Raw genomic sequence first — 21,125 nt, forward strand, 5'->3', positions numbered from 1 at the left:
ACTGTAAAATAAAGATTAAATTCAAATTTTATGGCTTGCGAGAGAGTAGGGAGGGAGGAGAGGGGCTTGTGTGTTGTGCCAGTTGTGTAATGTTTAGTTTGTAAGATATTGCTACGAGCATTATCATAACACCTACAGCTCATTCAATGGAAAACATTACTGTAATGAGTGACTAGCATTCCTTTAAGTCAGGAGTAATATTATTATTCATTACAATTTTTCTGCTGCAAGTAAACGTAGCACATTGCTTTCATCTGATGACGTGAGAACAGTGACACAGGACTGCCAATGTAACGACTATGCAGCTAGACCTACTTTTTGCTTCTACCTAGCTGCACTATTTAACACCTGACAACATAATATCTAGCCACATTCTGAATATTTTTGCCATTTTTAGGTGATATTCTAGAGATTAAATCATTTTTTCTAGCGATGTTTTGCAGTGTTTACTATCTAGCGACATTCTAGCAAGTTTTCAAGACTAAACTAACGAGATCGATTATAAGGACTTGACAACCCTGCGTCCACTGTCATTTGAACGGGAAAATTGGCAGGCGCTGAGGCGAGGCACACACTTCACATACTGTTCTCTGCGTTCAGGTGTTCACTGGGTTCAGCTTGTTCATGAAACAGCATGCCACGTACGTACAGCAATGAAGAATATGCAGATATCATCTATTTTTACGGATTCTGCGATGGTAATGCCAGTGCTGCAGAGAGGAATACAGGTGGAGATACCCAATCGGGCCACATTTGCTTGCAGCGGAAAAATTGTTATAAATAATATTCTTCCTGACTTAAAGTGAGGCTAATCTCCCTTTACAATAACGTTTTTCCATTGAATGAGCTGTGGGTGTTATGATAATGCTCGTAGCTATATCATACAAACTAAACATTACATAACTGGCACAACACACCAGCCCCACTCCTACCTCCATATTCTCTCGCAAGCCATAAAATTTGAATTTAATCCTTAATTTACAGTCGATTTGTGCAAAAGAACAGCAGGAATGCATGACGATGTTACAGAATCAAGAGACTACGTAAAGTTTTTCCTTAAAACTCGTTTGTACTGATAGGATATAGGATTTTTATATACATTACAGTATAAGCTAATAATACTCGTCTCCCATCGCACTGCGAAGCTCTCACACAATGGCACCTATGCAGCCACTAAACTTTTATGCGCAAACAGCCGAATGCTGGGTACTGAACTGGGGTCACAGAGAGTATATGTTATAGAACAAAATATACTCAAAATTGCATGAGAGATCATTGGTGTAAGTTTTTGTCATACGTCGTGTTACACTCTGTGTATATATACATGGAGCAAAAAGGAAGTGTGTGTGTGCGTTATATATATATATATATATATATGGAGCCTCTGTGGTACAGTGGTAGAGTGTGCGTTTCGTACACGGGTGAACCAGGGTTCGCGCCCTGCCAGGGTAATAAACTTTGGGAGTGTTCACCCAGCCACGTACTGCATTGGCGGACAAAAGGGGTGCTGTGGTTGAACCAGTGTCTCTTACTATAAAGTGTGCTTGCACCCAGTCGGCTTGCGCGGGCCGATTACACTTGGTTCACAGACTATACACACATCCAAAGCCACTACAATTACACTTACAAGCACTTCTCACCTTACATATAATCTCTACCAGACAGCCTAAGCCACTTGGTAGAGACACATTGGCTGTATCGTCCCAACTTCGGTCGGGATAGGCCGGTTCTGCAGTGGATACACACACGGCTGATGATGATGATATATATATATATATATATATATATATATATATATATATCAGGAGCCCAGTGCGAGAAGGAGCGAATAGACCAAAAACAAAATATGTCAGAAAATGGCTTCAAAGTTTGAGAACTTCTATAAACCATAACTTGTTTTCTTTTTTACCTACAGAATTGATATTTGCACCAATTATGTATATCAAGCAATTGTCTACTGCGTTAAATTTTTACACAGATATTTTAATAAATACCATAGATTTTCATGGGTAACTAAATTTTTTGGAAATAAAAAAAAATATTCATAAGTAAGTCAGTTTATAAGCTACAGTGTTGTTTTTTGTGTCTAATTAAACTGAGAAACATGTAGAATATAAGAAAATTATGACAGTTTTGAACGTTATGGTCTTTCATAGAAGTTTGCAAACCTGGATGCCATTTTCTGACATTAGGCTTATGTCAGTTACCAGTACCGGTAGCTACTCACCAAAATGAAGAAAGTGAAACTGTAGAAAGAAGCTGTAGGTTTCCACACTGTAGGTGTAATCCAATCGAGTAGTCCATAAAAGTCCATAAAAGTCCACTGAAGCAGCTGTGGTGTGGATATTCGTCCTGTCTCGCACCAGAATCACCTCCGAAATTGGCAGTGTCAGAGCCACCCAAAAATTGATCTTGTTACTCTCTATGCAAGGACCAAAATCCAATGACAGTTTTTGGCGAATATCCTTTTACATTCAAAAGTTGATACTCTGAGGTACCTGTTGCTGCATAAATCTCGGTTTCGGCCCAGATGGTGTACTCGCCCCTTCTCGCACTCAGTGTAGTGCTGCTCTCGGGTGTCTGCCCTTTCCTCTCCTCCATCCTACTTTCCTTCCATTCTCTTCTTTCTCTCCTTCATTCTTTCCTCGACCTTCTGCCTACAGATGACTTTACACTCCATCTTCTGTCTTTCTTTCCTTCATTCTTTCCCCTTCCGCCTGTGGGTGGCTCTACACTGAATGACAAGCCAAATGGTTTCCTATACACCAGGAAGCCATGTACTATGCTGGGTGGTAACCATATAACCAAATTTTGGTGCCTGGTGCTTTAGTGGGTTATGACAGAACTCCAATCGGATTGAGCCAGTGAAGGTTTATATCCAAGGGATGGTTGGGGTTTACTGCTCACATAATGCCACTCAGGGATAAGTGAGGCTGGTCACTCTCACCTTAAATGTCAGGACCAACTAGCTTTGCCCCGGGTTCCTACGCTCCTCATGGGGTATATATATATATATATATATATATATATATATATATATATATATATATATATATATATATATATATACTCACACACAGAGGGGGGGCTTGAGAGATTGACTGTGTGAGTGTGTGTGTGGAGAGAGAGAGAGAGAGAGAGAGAGGGAAAGAGAGAGATTGAGTGTGTGTGTGTGTGTGTGTGTGTGTGTGTGTGTGTGTGTGTGTGTGTGTGTGTGTGTGAGTTAGAAATCGATGACTAGGAAGATCAAGAACAAGGCAATAAAGTATATTATGAATGAGGACGTATCCAAACAGATTAGGTGGAAAGAAGTTACACACACACACACACACACACACACACACAATTTTATATTAACCCTTTCAGGCACAGTCGCGCGATTCGCGTGATGTCGGCTTGCACTCCGCCAGACACAGTCACGCGACTCGCGTCCTTAAGGCCCCTTCAAGGCCCAAAAATATTCGTCAGAAAAAAACTTATAGGCCGATTTGCGTGATTTTTTGGCGCGTCTTAGGGTAGCCAAGGCCTACTGGAGGTAAGTCATTGGCAACACTGCTTTGCCTTATCAGCCTCAGCCCGCTCCCTCCAACCTCAGTGTTTGTTGAGCAGTCAGCCAGTGATGTTTGACAGCTCGTGGTTCCCTTTAAATCGTCCATAATTCTCCTCCTCTTGCCCAAGGCAAAGACCCTATTGAATCAGTGAGATAATACATTGTATGTGAACATATAGTGATGTGATATTGTTGATGGAACATTCATATATGTATTGAAAAGCAATTCTGGCCGTTAGCAATCGTTGGGCCTTGGAGCCAGACACATGGTCAGTGTAATGGGTTGCACCACTCCACCCCCCCGTAGGCCGTATGGCGTGAGTGGAAATACGTATATAAATGAAGCCAAGGCATAAATATATATTGTGTGAAACATACTGTGGATGGCTTGGTGAAATTATGGAGCCAGCAAGCGTTATGTGTGGCATGAAACAGTGTTGTGAAGGGGCAAACCTGGAAGTTGGGAGGGGAGAATTACCGGTGTTTTTAGGGCTGGAATTATTGTGATTCTGATAGTGTAAATGCGTATGGAATTGTATGAAATATACGTCAAACAAGCTGCGAGTTTCCGTGAACGAGTGTGGTGTGTGCTAAAAATAGCGTTGCCTCATGCTCTCAGGGAGAAGCTGACTCACACACACACACTACATAACTCCTTATCTTCAAATCCCTGGTCTAACTGGATCAACACCCCTGGAGGAAGTGAGTTCTGCAAATTTTGTTGATATATGTAATAATCTATTACCATTACCTCTCACACTTTCAGACAAATATCCATTTTCTCCTACAGATTACACATATGAAAGAAAGTAAATCTCCACAGCAGTAACTATAGAAGAGTTATGTTTATGTGTAGTAGGTTATAACAATAGAAAAACATCCATGGAAGATGTAATAGTCTGTACAGATAGGGGAAAAAGAAAGTTAGTAGCATAGTCTTCAGGCCGGTGTACGAGGAAGAAACAGTGTGTGTAAAAGTTGGTAGCGATCGGAAGAGTAACCTCACTTTGTCGGCCAATTACTCGAAAACTATTAGACTTATCGATTTCCTGTTACAACCATCATCAATACCACTAAATTCTACGTAAGATCAATACCAGAATGTAAGCCTTTGGTAGCGTTTTGGGGCTAAAAGGCGAGAGAAATGTTTTTGTTCCTAGCGGTCGTTGTGTGACATGACAAGCGCTCGGAGTAATAACATCATTTTGTCGGCCAATTACTCGAAAACTATTAGACTTATCGATTTCCTGTTACAACCATCATCAATACCACTAAATTCTACGTAAGATCAATACCAGAATGTAAGCCTTTGGTAGCGTGTTGGGTGGTAACAGGCGAGAGAAATGTTTTTGTTCCTAGCGGTTGTTGTGTGACATGACAAGCGCTCGGAGTAATAACATCATTTTGTCGGCCAGTTACTCGAAAACTATTAGACTTATCGATTTTCTGTTACAACCATCATCAATATCACTAAATTCTATGTATGATCAATACCAAAATGTAAGCCTTTTGTAGCGTTTTGGGGGATAAAAGGCGAGGGAAATGTTTTTTTTTCCCTCGCGTTTATCAGTGACATTCGCTCGGAGTAATAACCTCACTTTGTCGGCCAATTACTCGAAAACTATTAGACTTATCGATTTTCTGTTACAACCATCATCAATACCACTAAATTCTACGTAAGATCAATACCAGAATGTAAGCCTTTGGTAGCGTTTTGGGGGTAAAAGGCGAGGGAAATGTTTTTCCTCGCATTTGTTATCAGTGACAAGCGCTCGGAGTAATAACCTCACTTTGTCGGCCAATTACTCGAAAACTGTTTGACTTATCGATTTTCTGTAACAACCATGATCTATACCACTAAATTCTACGTATGATCAATACCAAAATGTAAGCATTATGTTACGTTTTGTGCGATAAAAGACGGTGGAAATGAGTGTCTCTTCCCGGCTGTTACCATTGAGAAAGGCTCGTAGTAATACTCTCATTTTCTCTGCCAATTACTCGGAAACTATTGGACGTATCGATTTCACGTTTGAACCATGATGAAGAGCAGGAAATTCTATATATGTACAATACATAAAAATGTAATATTTCTCATAAGAATTCGTGGTTACGTAGACGGGAACATTGCGTACGCCATGCGCGCATCACGAAAGTCAATCACGCACGGAGTGCCTTGTACTTTTTTTCGATTTACTCGAGAACTATGAGGCGTATGGGGTTTTCCCGTCACAGTGGGAAAGCTGGATAATGGGGGCATATTACTATGTAATAAAAACGTTAGGTCCCTGGGAAAACTTAGCTCTCAGAGGTCAGTGAAAATTTTTCGAAAATGGCTCTCAGTTTTTGACCATTTTCTCGAAAAGTATACATCGTATCTAAACCAGATTGGTTTCGTTAGAAAGCTGATGAAATTCTCTATGAAAAAATATTAGATCATTTTCCTGTAGGATGGAAAACATTCAAACGGTGATGTTGGGAAGTCAAAAATGTTTACTCGACATGCCTTCCAGGGCTCATAACTTTCTGTGCTGTTGTTTTCCTGTGTTTTGGTCATGTTTATCAGATAGGACAAACATCCATGCATACCTGGACATAGGTTTCATGGGAATACATTGATTTTGGGGGGGCGAAAATAAGGCAAGAATGTGTTTCATTCGCTCAAATTTGCTCAAATTTGCCGCGCGCGCGCTCACCGGCCGGGCGGCTTCGTAGTCGAAATTCCGGGATCAGAAAACTTATTGAAACTTATCGTGCGCGAAAGGGTTAATATATATCTATCTATTCTATCTGTCTATCTGTCTACCTACTGTATATGTGTATATATTTAATTGTACAAAACACCAATCAAACAATCTTTACTTGCTGCTTTGACCGCTTGGTTTCATTGTATTAGGTCAGAGTTTTATTGCTTTTACAGTCAGGTTATGTCTGTAAGGTACATGGGATTAACTCGCCACATGCCAGTGCCGTTTTAAAATGGTGTAACGAAAATCTGCGGTCAGTGCCAGTGCCTTTTCAAAACTGCTTAAAATTAAAAAATTTACTGTGACCACATTCTTCAAGATTCGTGGGTAAAAATTGGCAGACATGTATGGTAACTGTTCCCCTACCATGCCTCAGGCGGTCACGGCCATACACCCACTCGCTCCCCCCCTCACGCTAGCTTTGCCTCACTCTGCCTGTGTGCCTCACCCAGTGCTGTACAATACATAATGAAGGCATGTCGTAAATATTTTCACGTAAGTGTAAGGACAATACATAGTGAAATCAAGTCGTAAATATTGTCTTGTAAGTGCCAGGACTATACATGTGAAGTCAGGTTGTACCTATCTGAAAGTAAGTGTAAGACAATGCATTCACAGTGAGAGACACGCAAATTGTGACAGATGTTGAAGTAATAAATAATCAGAAATGTGTACTGAACATTGCTATACCTACCCAGCATAAAAACCTGAGTCTACCTTACATAAAAAAAAAAAACGGCTTTCCCTCACCTACGTGGTGAGCATGAGAGAGCGGGAATACCTGTATATGAGTATGCAGGACTCAATAAAACCCATTTCCGAGCTTCGGTGCTTATTTTGATGGTAAAATTCGTTGTTTTCACATCAGAATCTATCATTTAACCCCCCAAAAAATGTTGAAAAATGGCTGGCATGGAGGCGACCCATAGGGCCAAAAATAGCTGGCATGCAGTGGGTTAACAACTATGAGATACAACGCTACTATAATATGCATCTATACACACTGCCTATGACTTCTTGAGCACCCACCATTGACTTATGAGCAGCAACAGTATACCTCCATCGTCAAAAAGAGCCACTTGGTACAGAATCACAGAAATAAATAAATAGAACAAAAACTGCAATATCCAGAAAAAAATCAAGGTAGCTCCAATCTTTAGATAGATACCTTCAGTTTGACGTTAGCCTACTTAGCCTACTGTAGGTATTATGTGCATCCCTCTTGCCACTACACCACCATAGCCCCATTTAGAACAAAACTTCCCACGTGAAGTGACTGACGAAGTGTCCAGGGCTGCACTGTTTTTGTGGGGATGGTGAGTGTTCTACTTAATAAAGTTCAAGACAGCTGGGGTTAATATGATGGGGTAGGTTCGTTGATGCATACACCTCATTATGACACTATTGTGCCTGCAGTTTTCAAAAGGCACCAGGGTCAATCTTTTAATTTTTTCAGGGGACTCCTCACCCTCCCTCTCTCTCTCTGGTTCCAAAAAATCAGTAAAACATCAATATATCATCACATCACTCACCCAATTTTCTTTCTTTTCCATCCAGCTGTTGGCATCTGTAGCAGCAAAGGCGAGGCAGCAATCACCATAGAGCGCAAACTACCCCCTCCAAGGCCTTCCAGCACCGCCCCCTCCCTGCAGGGTCTGTACGAGGCTGCCGAGGACCTGTGGGCGAAAGCACTTGCCCTCAACACACTGGCTCCGGAATTCCAGTATCAGAATAACACGGAGGTGGCGGCGCAGGTTGGCAGAGAGGCGACCTTCAGCTGCTATACCTATCACCTCTCTGACGAAATGGTGAGAGGCGGTGAAACATGGATAGGTGATATAATTGTGTGTGTGTGTTTGTGTGTGTGTGTGTGTGTGTGAGAGAGAGAGAGAGAGAGAGAGAGAGTGAGACTTAAGCTTTGAACTCCGTAAGATCACTAATGTCACCCACTCAGTATCCCTCCCGTCTTTCTTGCTGTCAATTCCTGTAATGGACTCTCTCTCTCTCTCTCTCTCTCTCTCTCTCTCTCTCTCTCCCTCTCTCTCTCTCAACGTAAGCCCCTGTGGAGTTGGTGGTGGTCACTTTCGCAACCTTTACCAAAATGGACGGTATTTGTTTTCACCGAGGAGGCGTGGGCTTAGAAAGTATTACTGAGGCTTTTATATTTGGCCAGGAAACTGTTATACAACGAGAGAGAGAGAGAGAGAGAGAGAGGAGGTGGGTTTGTGGTTTTACAAAACCGAAAAAGATATGGTGAAAGGACTTTAGAGGAAAAGGAACACGAAAGCGCAGAAATATGAGAACCACTAATCATGAGAAAAGAAAAATGAAAATATATGCATTCACACACATAACAAAAATCAGCGTTGAGGACAAGAGTTATCTCTGGCAGGTAATACATTATATGGCAAAGAAATTTCTCAAAGGTTTTGTTGCATTTCAGGTATATAGTAATGGTAACATACCCGTACGAAAATTGTTCAGAATCTGTTAAAATTTGTGTATACGGGTTATGATCCATTGTGACAATTAGAAAGGTTGATTGAGAGTGACACAGGTTAGAGCTTGTACTATTCATTTTCTCTAATGATAGAGAAAATAAAGAATTCAAGCTCTAACCTGCGTCTCTCTCCCACCCAACCTTTATACGTGATATGTTTTCAGGTGGCGTGGTTGAAGAGGGACAACGACCAGCTGCTGACGGTGGGACAGCAGGTGTATGTGCCGGAGGAGAGGTTTTCAGTCGTGCACAGGGACCATGCAGATGTACGTCATATTTTATAGACAGTAACAATACCTAACTACCCTGGGGGTAGGGGGGTTTCAAGAATACTCCCCCAGTATCCCTGCTTGTCGTAAAAGGCGACTAAAAGGGTTGGCGGAGGGTTAGTGCCCCTCCCCGGAAAACAACTAACTAAAGAAACAAACAAGAAGCCTCGGACAAGGACTGACCAAACGTTGACGACCCAGGACCGGACAAAGGACTTGGTAATGTGTGCATGGAATGTAAGAGGAGCGAATGATGAGGTGAAAGAGAGAGAGATTGTCCAGGTGCTTGAGGATGCGAAAGTGGATGTATGTGGAATAACTGAAACAAAATGGAGAGGAGAAAGTGTGAGAGAATGGGAGTATGGATGGGGTATATGTGCAGGAGTAGATGAGAATGAGAGGGCAAAGGAAGGAGTGTGTATAGTTGTGAATAAAAGATGGAAGAAGAGCATAAGACAGTATGGATCAGTTGGGTCAAGGATTGTGTGGGTAAAGTTGAAAGTTGGAATACAAATGTGGGGGATTGTGTGTGTGTATGCGCCAACGCAAGATCGTGCTAGAAGAGTGAGAGAAGAGTTCTGGACAAATGTGGAAGTGTGCATGGAAAAGTTTGGAAGGAATGAGAGAGTGTTTTTGATTGGTGATATGAATGGTAAAGTTGGTAATGTGAAGGTGGATGGAATAGTTGGTGAGTGGGGTGTGCCTGCTGAGATAGATGAGAATGGGAGTGCGTTAGTGGACATTTGTGCTGGGAGGGGGTTGGTGATAGCCAATACCCTCTTCAGGCATAAAATGATCCACAGGTATACATGGCGAGTGATGAGAAGGGTGGGTGGTGAACTGAGTGAAAGGAAGGCAATGATTGATTATGTGTGTGTGGATGAAAGGATGCGAAGATGTGTAAAGGATGCAAGAGTGTATAGAGGTTGGGGTAGTGGACTTTCTGACCACTACTTGGTGGTGGCCAGAATCAATGTCCAAATAGAATGGAGGAATAGAAGAAGGGAAAGACGAGAGGAAGGAGTAGTTGCAAGGAGAGTGGAAAGGTTACAAGAGGATGAGAAAAAGGCAGAGTATAAGAGAGAAGTGGAGGAACGATTGGGCAAATATGAACTGGAGCAGATGGGAGACGTGGAAGGTGTGTGTAAGATATTTACAGAAGAAATATGTGCAGCATGTGATGTGGTGTGTGGAAGGAAGAGAAGACGGAGGGGGGTGCAAGGAACAGCGTGGTGGACAGAAGAGGTGAAACAGGCTGTGGCACAAAAGAAGAAAGCATACAATGAATGGTTGAGAAATAGGGGCGTGGAAGAAGTTGAGAGGCGGAAGAGAGAGTTATATGTGGAAAGGAAGAGAGAGGTGAAGATATTAGTAAGAGAGAGTAAGAAGAGAGTGGATGAGGAATTTGGAAGGAATTTGAGTGTAAAGTGGAGGGACTGTAAGAAAATGTTCTGGAGAGAAGTGAAAAGAGTAAGACAGGGTGGAAATGAAGTTAGCAGGGGAGTGAAAGATAAAAATGGTAGATTACTAGTGGAGAAGGGAGAAAAAGTGAGCAGATGGAGAGAACACTTTAAGGAATTGTTGAACATAGAGGATGGAAGTAATGCGAGTATAAGTGGCTGGGGAATGGCTGGGAGAAGGAGGGAGGTGAGAAGACAGGAAGAAATTAGTAGGATAGAAGTTGTGGAAGCAATGAAGAAAGTTAAATCGGGGAAAGCCCCAGGAATTGATGGAGTGTGTGGTGAAATGCTGAAGCATGGGGGAGAGATAGTAGTAGAATGGATGTGGAAGATGTGCAGATTGGCCTGGGAGGAAGGTAGAGTCCCGGAGGATTGGAAGTCAGGTATAATTATTCCCTTGTACAAAGGAAAAGGGGAAAAAGAAGTGTGTGGTAACCATAGGGGCATTTGTCTTCTTAGTATAATAGGAAAAGTGTATGGTAGGATACTTATAGACAGAGTAAGAGAAAGAACAGAGAAATTAGTTGGAGAAGAACAGGGAGGCTTTAGGAAGGGAAGAGGTTGTGTAGATCAGATATTCATTCTTAGATCTTTAGTGGAAAAGTTTCTAGAGAAGGGAAAGAAGTTGTATGCGGCTTTCATGGATTTGGAGAAAGCATATGACAGGGTGGATAGACAAGGATTGTGGAAAGTGTTAAGAATATATGGAGTAGATGGGAAGTTGTTGAATGCTGTGAAGAGTATGTACGATGGTGCGAAGGCTGCAGTGCGTGTGGATGGTGAACTAAGTGAATTTTTCTCTTTGAAAGTTGGTTTGAAACAGGGATGTGTCATGTCTCCATGGTTGTTCAATCTGTACATGGATGGGGTAATAAAAGAGGTACAAGGTAGGGTAGTGGATGTTGGAGTGGCCCTGGTGAGAGAGGATAGTGTTTGGAAACTCCCTGTACTGTTGTTTGCAGATGATACTGTGTTGTTGGAGTGAAGACGAAGGGGAGCTGCAAGGCTTGGTGGATGAGTTTGAGAGAGTGTGTAAGAAACGGAACCTAAAGGTGAATGTAGGGAAGAGTAAAGTGATGGTCTTTGAGAGAGGTGAAGTCAGTGAATGTACAGCGAGGTTGGATGGTGAGGAATTGGAAAATGTGAGTACGTTTAAGTATTTGGGTAGTGTGATGAGTAAGGATGGAGGTTTGGAGGGTGAAGTGCTTGAAAGGGTACAGCAGGGAAGAAAGGTTGCTGGTTCCTTGAAAGCAGTGATAGGAAACAGGGAAGTGAGCATGGAAGTAAAAAAGTTACTACATGACAGTATTGTGATACCAACTCTAACGTACGGAAGTGAAGCTTGGACATTGTTGGAAGGACACAAGTCAAGAGTGAGAGCAGTGGAAATGAGTTATTTAAGAGGAGCCTGTGGAGTCACGTGGAGAGACAGGCTGACGAATGAGGATATAAAGGAACGTTGTGGTGTGGATGTGGATGTGATAGGAAGCGTTGTGAGGAACACACTGAGGTGGTTTGGCCATGTGGAGAGGATGGAGGGTGAAAGACTGACAAAGAGAGTGTCTGTGAGTGAGGTGGAGGGTGGAAGAGGGAGGGGGAGACCGAGGATGAGATGGAGGGATGGGGTGGAGAGGTATATGAGAGAGGGGGGGGTGAGTTGGGAGCAGGGCAGTGAAATGGCGGGGGACAGGGCGACTTGGAGGCGATTTGTTTGTGGCCACCCCAAACGGGATTGAGGCGTCAGGCAATAGATAGATAGATAGATAGAACAATACCTAATATCTGTACCTATCAATCAGTCAATCTGCCTGTATATCTTAGTTACTAAATACACCCAACTTAATGATTGGTTGGATTTATTGTCTTTCGTATTCACCACGTTACTTAATTTTTACCATTATTATTATTATTATTATTATTATTGTTGTTGTTATTATTAGTAATAGTATTAGTATTAGTATTACCGTATTATAGCACACTTCATTTACGACAATGATAAATATAGCTGGGATGATTACCAGTTTACCTTTACATGTGTACGGTACATTAATCATGTGGTTTTAAGAAATGTTTGGAGCTATTCTTTTTTCTTAATTATGCGGGGCAGCTGTGATAATTGTAAGTTAGTTTTGAGTACTACACTTTTTTTTTTTCCAGCTTATTTCCTTGTTTTTCTTCTTGCAGTCTGATGATGCATATTCCAGTATTTTTGCAGGCTTTTCATGCTTTCTTTTTGTTTTTGTCATGTTCATATTTTTACAAATTGGTGCCACATTTTTACGAGTTTTGCTTTTACTAATACCGATTCAGATGTCCAACGTTTTTGCCTGTGGTACACCAGACTAAGAGATTTCGTTTTCATTTCAATTCATGTTAGAAACAGCTCTCTCTCTCTCTCTCTCTCTCTCTCTCTCTCTCTCTCTCTCTCTCTCTCTCTCTCAGGTATACGAAAGGTCTCCCCTAAGCTGAATAAAAGTAACGGCAGGCAAAACAAAATCTTACTCTTTTTACTTGACCTATTTTAACTGTACAGTACAAAGGCATTACATAGACCCTTTATTCTAACAACCACCAGACGATTTTATTCAACCAAGCGAACCCTCTCCACCTCTGGCCTCCAAAATGTTAATGTACAGTAGGGGACAAAGTTTGGCCTAATATTTCACCTCTCCTGCTTGTGGCTTTCCTCTGCTGGCTAATATTCCTAAACTGAATCACAGTATTTTTTTCTGTATATAAATGATTTCCACTGTATCAGGGAGGAAAGTGATGGACCTTTCCCAGTTGTGAAGCAGTCAGCGAAATAGTTAGCGAACTTTTGGCCATGACTGTGCGGTATATCTTATGAGAGAGATCACTTATTTTTAGGCTGGTACAAGGATGCCATGTCATGCTACTGGTTTGGTCATTATCACTCATGGCAATATATGCAGATTTATGTGAAAACGTGTGAATAACGAGATTAGTATTGGTTATAACTCTCTCTCTCTCTCTTTCTCTGCAGGCGTGGGAGCTGTGGGTGAAGGACGTGCAGGAGGTGGACGCAGGTCAATATGAGTGTCAGCTTACTACCAATCCGCCTGTATCATATTTCTTCACACTCACAGTCACGCGTAAGTTCAGCCGTAAGTAGATCCGTAAGTAGATCCGATAGTACATGCATAAGTACACCCGAGAATAGGTGTGTAACCAGATCTGTAAGTATATCAGCAAGTTAATGCGTAAGTAAATGCGTAAGTAGATGCGTTAGCAGTCTGGTTTGAGTAATTAGTATCATAATCCGTAAGTAGATGCGTCAGTAGATGCGTTACTTGTCTAGTTTGTGTTATTGGGTATATTCGTGATCCGTAAGTAGATGTGTCAGTAGATGCATTAGCAGTCTGGTTTTGTATTAGTATATTCGTGAGTATATCCGTAAGTCGTAAGTAGATACGTCAGTAGACTGGTTTGTGTATTAGTATGCTCGTGAGTACATCTGTAAGTAGATTCAAAGGTGGATGCGTCAATAGAGTGGCATGTATGTTCATCAGTATATATGTAAGTAAATCCTTAAGTAAATGTGTGAGTACATTCCCTAAGTAGATGTGTAACTAGGTTTGTAGATCCATAAATAGATCCATAAGTAAATGTATAAACAGATATTTTGTAAGCAGATAAGAAAGAAGACTGTCGTGTATAATGGTATGAATAGTGTTGAGTAATCTGTAAGTAAATACAAGCCTGTGTTATTCGTAGGTAGATTAGTAGAACTGCCAGTAAATAAGATTTGTAAGTAGATGCATGGCCGCCAGGTAGTGGCTATACATGCAAGAGTTTTTCCGCCACCATTTGAGTCGGTCGCCATTTCATCTCAGCACCAAAGGGTAGGAAGGGAGTCCCTCCATAGCACACAGGCGAGAGTCAGTCTGTCCTGTGCTTTTGCCAGGTGTACAAAGATGTCTTTGGATTCCTATTTGTCTGATTCCATCCACGCTGCCTGTAGCCAATTGCATCATCCACCCCTGCCAAGTCTCTTTCCAAGAATATTAGAAAAGGTCTTAGTGATAGTGCCATAAGGCATGTCTTGGATGCAACAGTGTCTAGTTTATCTAGTAGTGAAGTTATCACGTTGAGAGCAAAGGCATAGTTGGGGCCATGGGCAGATGCACAAACATGTTCCCCTCTAATGCCAAAAATTAGTTCTCGTCCTCACATTATTACATATCAGTGCAACGACCGATCAACCTAGGGATACTTTCATTCGCATGAAAAAGAGTTGTTGAGTAATATGGTCTTTAATATGTTTCCCTAAGTGCTATACTTTCCGAGATATTAAGGTTTGAAAACAAGCAATGTCTCGGAAACTGCACATAGTGAAAATGATGACTGCATTAAAAATAACCTGGAGTTTGGAGTTAAGGAGTTATGGTGGCAGGTAATTTTTTGTTTGTAAGCCCCTTAACGATCCATATTATTGATAATTATATTCGTTGGTAGATTTGTAAGCAACTTTCCTTACACTGTCGGTAGTGTGAAAGTCAGTAATCGCTTTATTGGTAAAACTATCAGCAGATGGTGGTGACCATCATCCACTCACTTGATGTAGTGCTGCCTACTTCTTCCTTAGCCTTTATCATTCTTTTTCTGTGCCTGCCCTCCTCTCATCCTATTTCTCCCATCTTTCCTGTCATTACTTATTGCTTTTCTTTCTGTTACAGGTGGCTTTACATTGAGTGACAAGCCAAATGGTTTCCCGTAAGCCAAGAAACCATTTACAATGCTGGGTGGTAACCATATAACCAAACCATACGTGCTCCCTACGTGTCAAGTGAGTTGGTGGAGAGGTTGCCCCTCCCTGTAAAACAAATAACTCAGAATCAAATGGCCACCCTGTACGGGATTATCGCGTCTGGCAATAAACAGATAGATAGAAATTTGTTAGTATTTCATTCTTCAGCAATTGGTAATATTTTGATACTAAGTACTAATGATGATGATGATAATGATGATGATGATATTTAATAATATGGTGACAAACAAATTAATGACAAAAATGGTGTTTGATCAAACCGATTTTAATGATGAAACCGACAAAGTAATGGCAATACAAATACTAATACTAGTCAACAAACACCATTAGCACTTCCAAAAATAACAACAATGGAACAATAATAATAATAATGAAATGCTGAGAAGTCCTGTACTGAGCTGTCGATGCAAAGCATAGCTTGGTTTGCCTCCACCAAGCCTTGCTTACAGACTTGTCATCAGTTTATTTTTCCATAATACTGTATCGCTGATAAAACTTCGGTCGAAATTCGTCATGAGGTTCAGGAGATACTGACCCCACACCCATATGACCTTGACCTTTGACCCCTTAACCTTGCTGACCTAATCAGTTCATTGTCCCTTCACACTGACTGACAAAAGTTTGGCTAAAATCCAACAAAGGGTTTAGGAGATATCGTATCCACACCCATTATGACCTTGACCTTTGACACTTTGACCTTGCTGACCTAATCCATTCATCGTCCCTTCATGCTGTATCACTGACAAAAGTTTGGTCAAAATCTGTCTGGGGGTTCAGGAGATATCTCACCTACAATGATGAAATATGTTGACCCCATAATTATGGTCTTGACCTTTGACCTCTGACTTTGCAAACCTAATCAGGCCACAATCTCCTCATACTGCATCAATGACAAAAGTCTGGTGGAAATCTGCCCATGGGTTCAAGAGATATCTTGCCTAGAACAGTGTTATGGATGCACACACGCACCCATGGACAGACAGACCAATCACTTAATGCCTTTCCCACCCTAAGTGAGCAGAAATAATCATCATCATCATCATCATCATCATCCGGACCTCCTTTCCCACCCAAGGGCAGGGTGAAGAGTAGCAATGTCCAGACAGCCCAAAATTGCCCAATCCAATGGGCCAGGCTTCCATTCACTCATCATTCAAGCCCCCGGAATCCTGGCTCTATCAGATACGCCAAAAACATTCACCACGTTCTGTAGCTTCACATAATCGTATCCGACAGAGTCAATCCAGATGCTGCCACGTTAAAAAGGGGTGCCAAAAATCCCTGCTCATGCACTTCTCCTCACAAAATTCATCCAGCCAGCTCGATCTCCTGTCAGTTCCCTAGCCTCACCGACTTCCGAACCTCTCTTCCTCACACATTCATCCACCATATCTCTCCACCTTCTCCTTGGCCTACCTCGCCTCCTCCCTCCTTTGAATTCGCTCAGATATACCTTCTTCACCACTCTATTGTTATCCATTCTCACCACATGATCATACCATCTCATTACACTCTCTTAATTTCTGGTGTCCACCGACTTCCTCACTCCACATCTTTCACGAATCACATTATTTCGTATCCTATCCACCCTCTGTACTCCACATACATTCCTCAGCAGTCCCATCTCCATTGCTCTTACTCTTGACTTTTCATTTTCATGCCACACCATAGTCTCACATTCATATGTTAAAGATGGCACTAACACTCCTTCATGTAAGCCTCGTGCAGCTGCAACACTCAAGCCTCTGTTTCTTATCAAGGCCTTCATTGCACCAGCTACTTTTCTTCCTTGTGTCACTCTAATTTCAACTTCTTTTGCACATTTTCCTCTCTTTTCTATCACTGTACCCAGGTATTTGAACTCTCTCACCAATTCCAGTCTCCCTCCATTTACTGTTACATTGCACTGGGAGTCACCTTCTCTCTCAATAACCATCACTTTACTCTTTTCTACATTTACTCTCAAGGAACGACGCTTACAGACATCAGCAAAACTCTGCACTAGCCCAGCAAGTTCTTGTCGGGTACTTGCAAGCAGTACTGCAACATCAGCATACAACAAATTTGAGATATTCCATCCATCACCATTCATTACCAATGCCATCCCTCTCTCCATTACTCGTGTTTTCACTTCTCTCATCACCCCATCCATATATACATTGAACAACCATGGAGACATCACACAGCCTTGTCGCCCGCCCAAACTGATCGTGAACCATTCACTTAGATGCCCATTAACCCTTACACATGCTTCACTACCATCATAAAAACTCTTGAAGGCACCTAGCAGCTTACCCTTGACACCGTTCATGCGCAAAACTTTCCACAATCCTTCTCTGTCCACTTTGTCATATGTTTTATCCAGATCCATGAATGCCATAAACACCTTATGGTCCTTCTCACAAGCCTTGTCTACTATCTGTCTCACTGCAAATATTTGGTCCACACATCCTCTGCCACTCCTAAAGCCACCCTGTTTGTCACTCACTAAGACTTCTGATATCTCTCTTACTTTATAATAATTCTTCCATATACCTTCCCTACCACACTCAGTAAGCTTATGCCACGATAATTTTTGCACTTACTTCGTTCACCTTTATTTTTGTACAGGGGTACAATCACAGCCTTTTTCCACTCTGCAGGCATAGTTTCACTCATCCATGCCTTCTTACATATCTCCAACAAGCACTTCATTCCATTCTCTCCACTACATTTAACCATCTTTGCATATACCTCATCAACCCCAGCTGCTTTCCCATTTTTCAGCCGCTTCACAGCAGTCTTCACCTGTGAGAGTGTCACGTCTCCTGGCACTGCATTCCTTCTCTGGACACCCCCAAAACCAATTATGTTTACAGCTGCTCTGCTCTCTCTATCCCCCATTCATCAGGCTTTCAAAATATTCCTTCCATCTGGTCCTTACTTCATCTCCATGGGTTAATAATCTACCACCTGCATCCTTCACACTATCCCATTTCTTTCCACTTTCACTTCTACATTTCTGCACCTCTTTCCAAAATAACTTTCTATATTCAGAGTAGTTCGCATTCATTTTTCTTCCTCGATCCTCATTTACCTCCTTCTTTTTCCTCTTCACTAGTCTCTTTACGTGCTTCTTGCTCTCAAAATATTCAGTTCATATTTCAACAGAACCCCTATCCTGTAACCACTTTAGCCACTTCTTCCTCTTTTCCTCCACCGCTCTCTTTACCTCCTCATCCCACCATGCCGTACCTTTCTTCTTTGTTGTTACTCTTGCCACACCACACACCGCTTTGGCATTCCTATCTAAGCAATCCCTATATGCATTCCACAGTCTGTCCAGATCCATTTCATTCCAATTCAGTAATTCTAACTCGTCCTCTACTTTGTTCCTGTATTCATCTGCCATTTCTTTTATCTTCAGCTTCTCAACTTTCAGTCTTTCTCCCTGACTGCTCCTCTCTCTCCTGATCCACCTCACTCCCCTCAGCTTGATCTTGCATACCACAATCATATGATCTGACAGATCTCCACATCATCCTCTCAGAGCCCTCGTATCAGCAACCATTCGCATCATCGACCTCTCTACGAGCACGTAATCAATCAGACTTCTTTCAACACGATCCCCGTTCCCTCAATACCATGTATATTTATGTGCATCTCTATGTTTGAAATACGAGTTACAAATGCACAACCTCCTCTCCTGACACATATCCTGCAGTCTTTTCCCATTATCATTTTCTTGTACTCCATAGCAACCTCGGTAGAGAGGCGGCCTGCAGTCCTAATGGACCCAGGATCGAATCCCGGCTGGGGCAGGGAACAGTTTAAGGATTTGAATTTCCTAAAAGGCAGACTTTCCTGATCTACCAGATGACCCGCCGACATGTCGTAAAAATACCCCCGCTAATACCAATACACCAGTCCTGTATGAGACAGCCCTAGCATGTATTCAATATGGACGGTGGGTGTTAGCGCCAAAGTGGTGACATGTGGAGGTGTAGGAGGACTACTGGGCCTTGGGATAGGTGACTACCCCCAAGAAATAGGCCCTGAGCCTTTGCCCAGAGTCGGACACGTAAAAAAAAAAAAAAAAAAACATTATGTCATCCTCAGGACCTGTGCCTACTCTTCCGTTCATATCCCCCATCATAATCACTTTATAGCTCCTGGGCATTTCTCCCACTACTTCACCCAGCTCATCCCAAAACCTGTCTTTCTCTCACTCCTTTCCTCACACGGTGCATACGCTACAATCACTGCCACTTTCACCTTCTCAAACTTGAACTTGACATACATACACCTCGAGCTGACACATTTGTAGCCTCTCATTCCACTCTGACGCACCTCATTCATCAACAAAGCAACTCCTTCCTTGCATCTTCCTCGCTCATTCATTCCCGATCTTACACGTTTCACACCCTCCCACTCCACTTCGCACACTTACATATTCGTTTCACACAATGCCATCATGGCATATCTCGCACTCTTAAACACATTCACCACTTCCACCCTCTTGCTCTCCTCATTCACACCTCTCACATTACACATGGCCACGCGAGTCTGCCCATTTGGGTGGGGCCCTGGGCAGGTATCGGGCCCTCCGAAACTCTCTGAAACGACTGCCATGATTAAGTGATTTTGGATAGGGGATCTGAGGGACGCTTAACCCTGCCAGAATCCCAGGTTATACGGTTACCACCCAACGTAGTAAATGGTTTCCTGGGTACAGGAAACCATTTGGCTTGTCACTCAGTGTAAAGATCATATGCACCTCTACATCGAGTGAGTGGATGATGGGTGCCCCCACCTACCACAACTACTGCTACTACTACTAATAATAAAAATAATAATAATAATAATAATAAACATCATCATCATCATCATCATCATCATCATCATAATGATAATAATTTCATTCATTCATCATCCAATCAACAGTAGCTGCATGAGAAGTGTAGGAGCCTGGGGCTAGGCAAGTTGGTCCTAACGTTTAAGATGAGAGTGACCAGCCTCATTCATCCATGAGTGGCATTACATGAGCAATAAACTCCACCCATTCCTTGGATATAAATCTTCGCCGACTCAATCCGATTGGAGTGCCGTAATTACCCACTAAATCACCAGGCGCCAAAATTTGGTTATATGATTACCACCCAGCATAGTAAATGGTTTTCTGGTGTACAGAAAACTATTTAACTTATCATACAGTGTAGAGTCACCCACAAGCAGAAGGATGAGGAAAGAATGAGGAAAAGAAAGACCGAAGAGGGAGTGTAAAGTCACCCGTAGGCAGAAGTACGAGGAAAAAATAAAAAAAAGAGAGACAGAAGAGGATGGAAGGAAAGAAGGATGGAAGAGAGGAAAGGGCATGCACTTGAGTGCAGCACTACATCGAGTGAGTGGATGGTGAGTGCCCCCACCTACCACATAATAATAATAATAATAGTAATAATAATAATAATAATAATAATAATAATAATAATAATAGCTAGAAAATGGAAATTGCCATTAGCAATTTCAATAACTCACCACATGACAAGCTATCACTGGACCTGGTGATTTTAACACCCTTCATAATTATAGTGAGCACTTCGGAGCAAAGATCTGGTGTCGTAGGGCCCCGCTAGAAGTGTCAGACATGTTGGATGGAGATGAAAGCAACAAAATCCTCTCAGAGCAAAAATGGCAGAGCCAAAACTACTTTCCATTGACCGCTGGGGGATCTCAGAAACTACTGGCCCAAATGGGTCCATAGTCATTTCAGACCTGCTCCCCGACCTTGGCTATGTCCCACAAAAATCTCAAGTCTGTACCTTTAGCTGTTT

General features: G+C 42.1%; 1 pseudogene; it reads left to right on the forward strand.

Moving 5' to 3' along the window:
* LOC145391135 (lachesin-like) overlaps window positions 1-21,125 on the forward strand; it is an 88,692-nt pseudogene that overhangs the window by 58,886 nt on the left and 8,681 nt on the right.

Source organism: Coenobita brevimanus, chromosome 17, assembly GCF_032717465.1.
Source record: "Coenobita brevimanus isolate Jiangsu-jjx chromosome 17, ASM3271746v2, whole genome shotgun sequence".
NCBI classification, from domain to species: domain Eukaryota; kingdom Metazoa; phylum Arthropoda; class Malacostraca; order Decapoda; family Coenobitidae; genus Coenobita; species Coenobita brevimanus.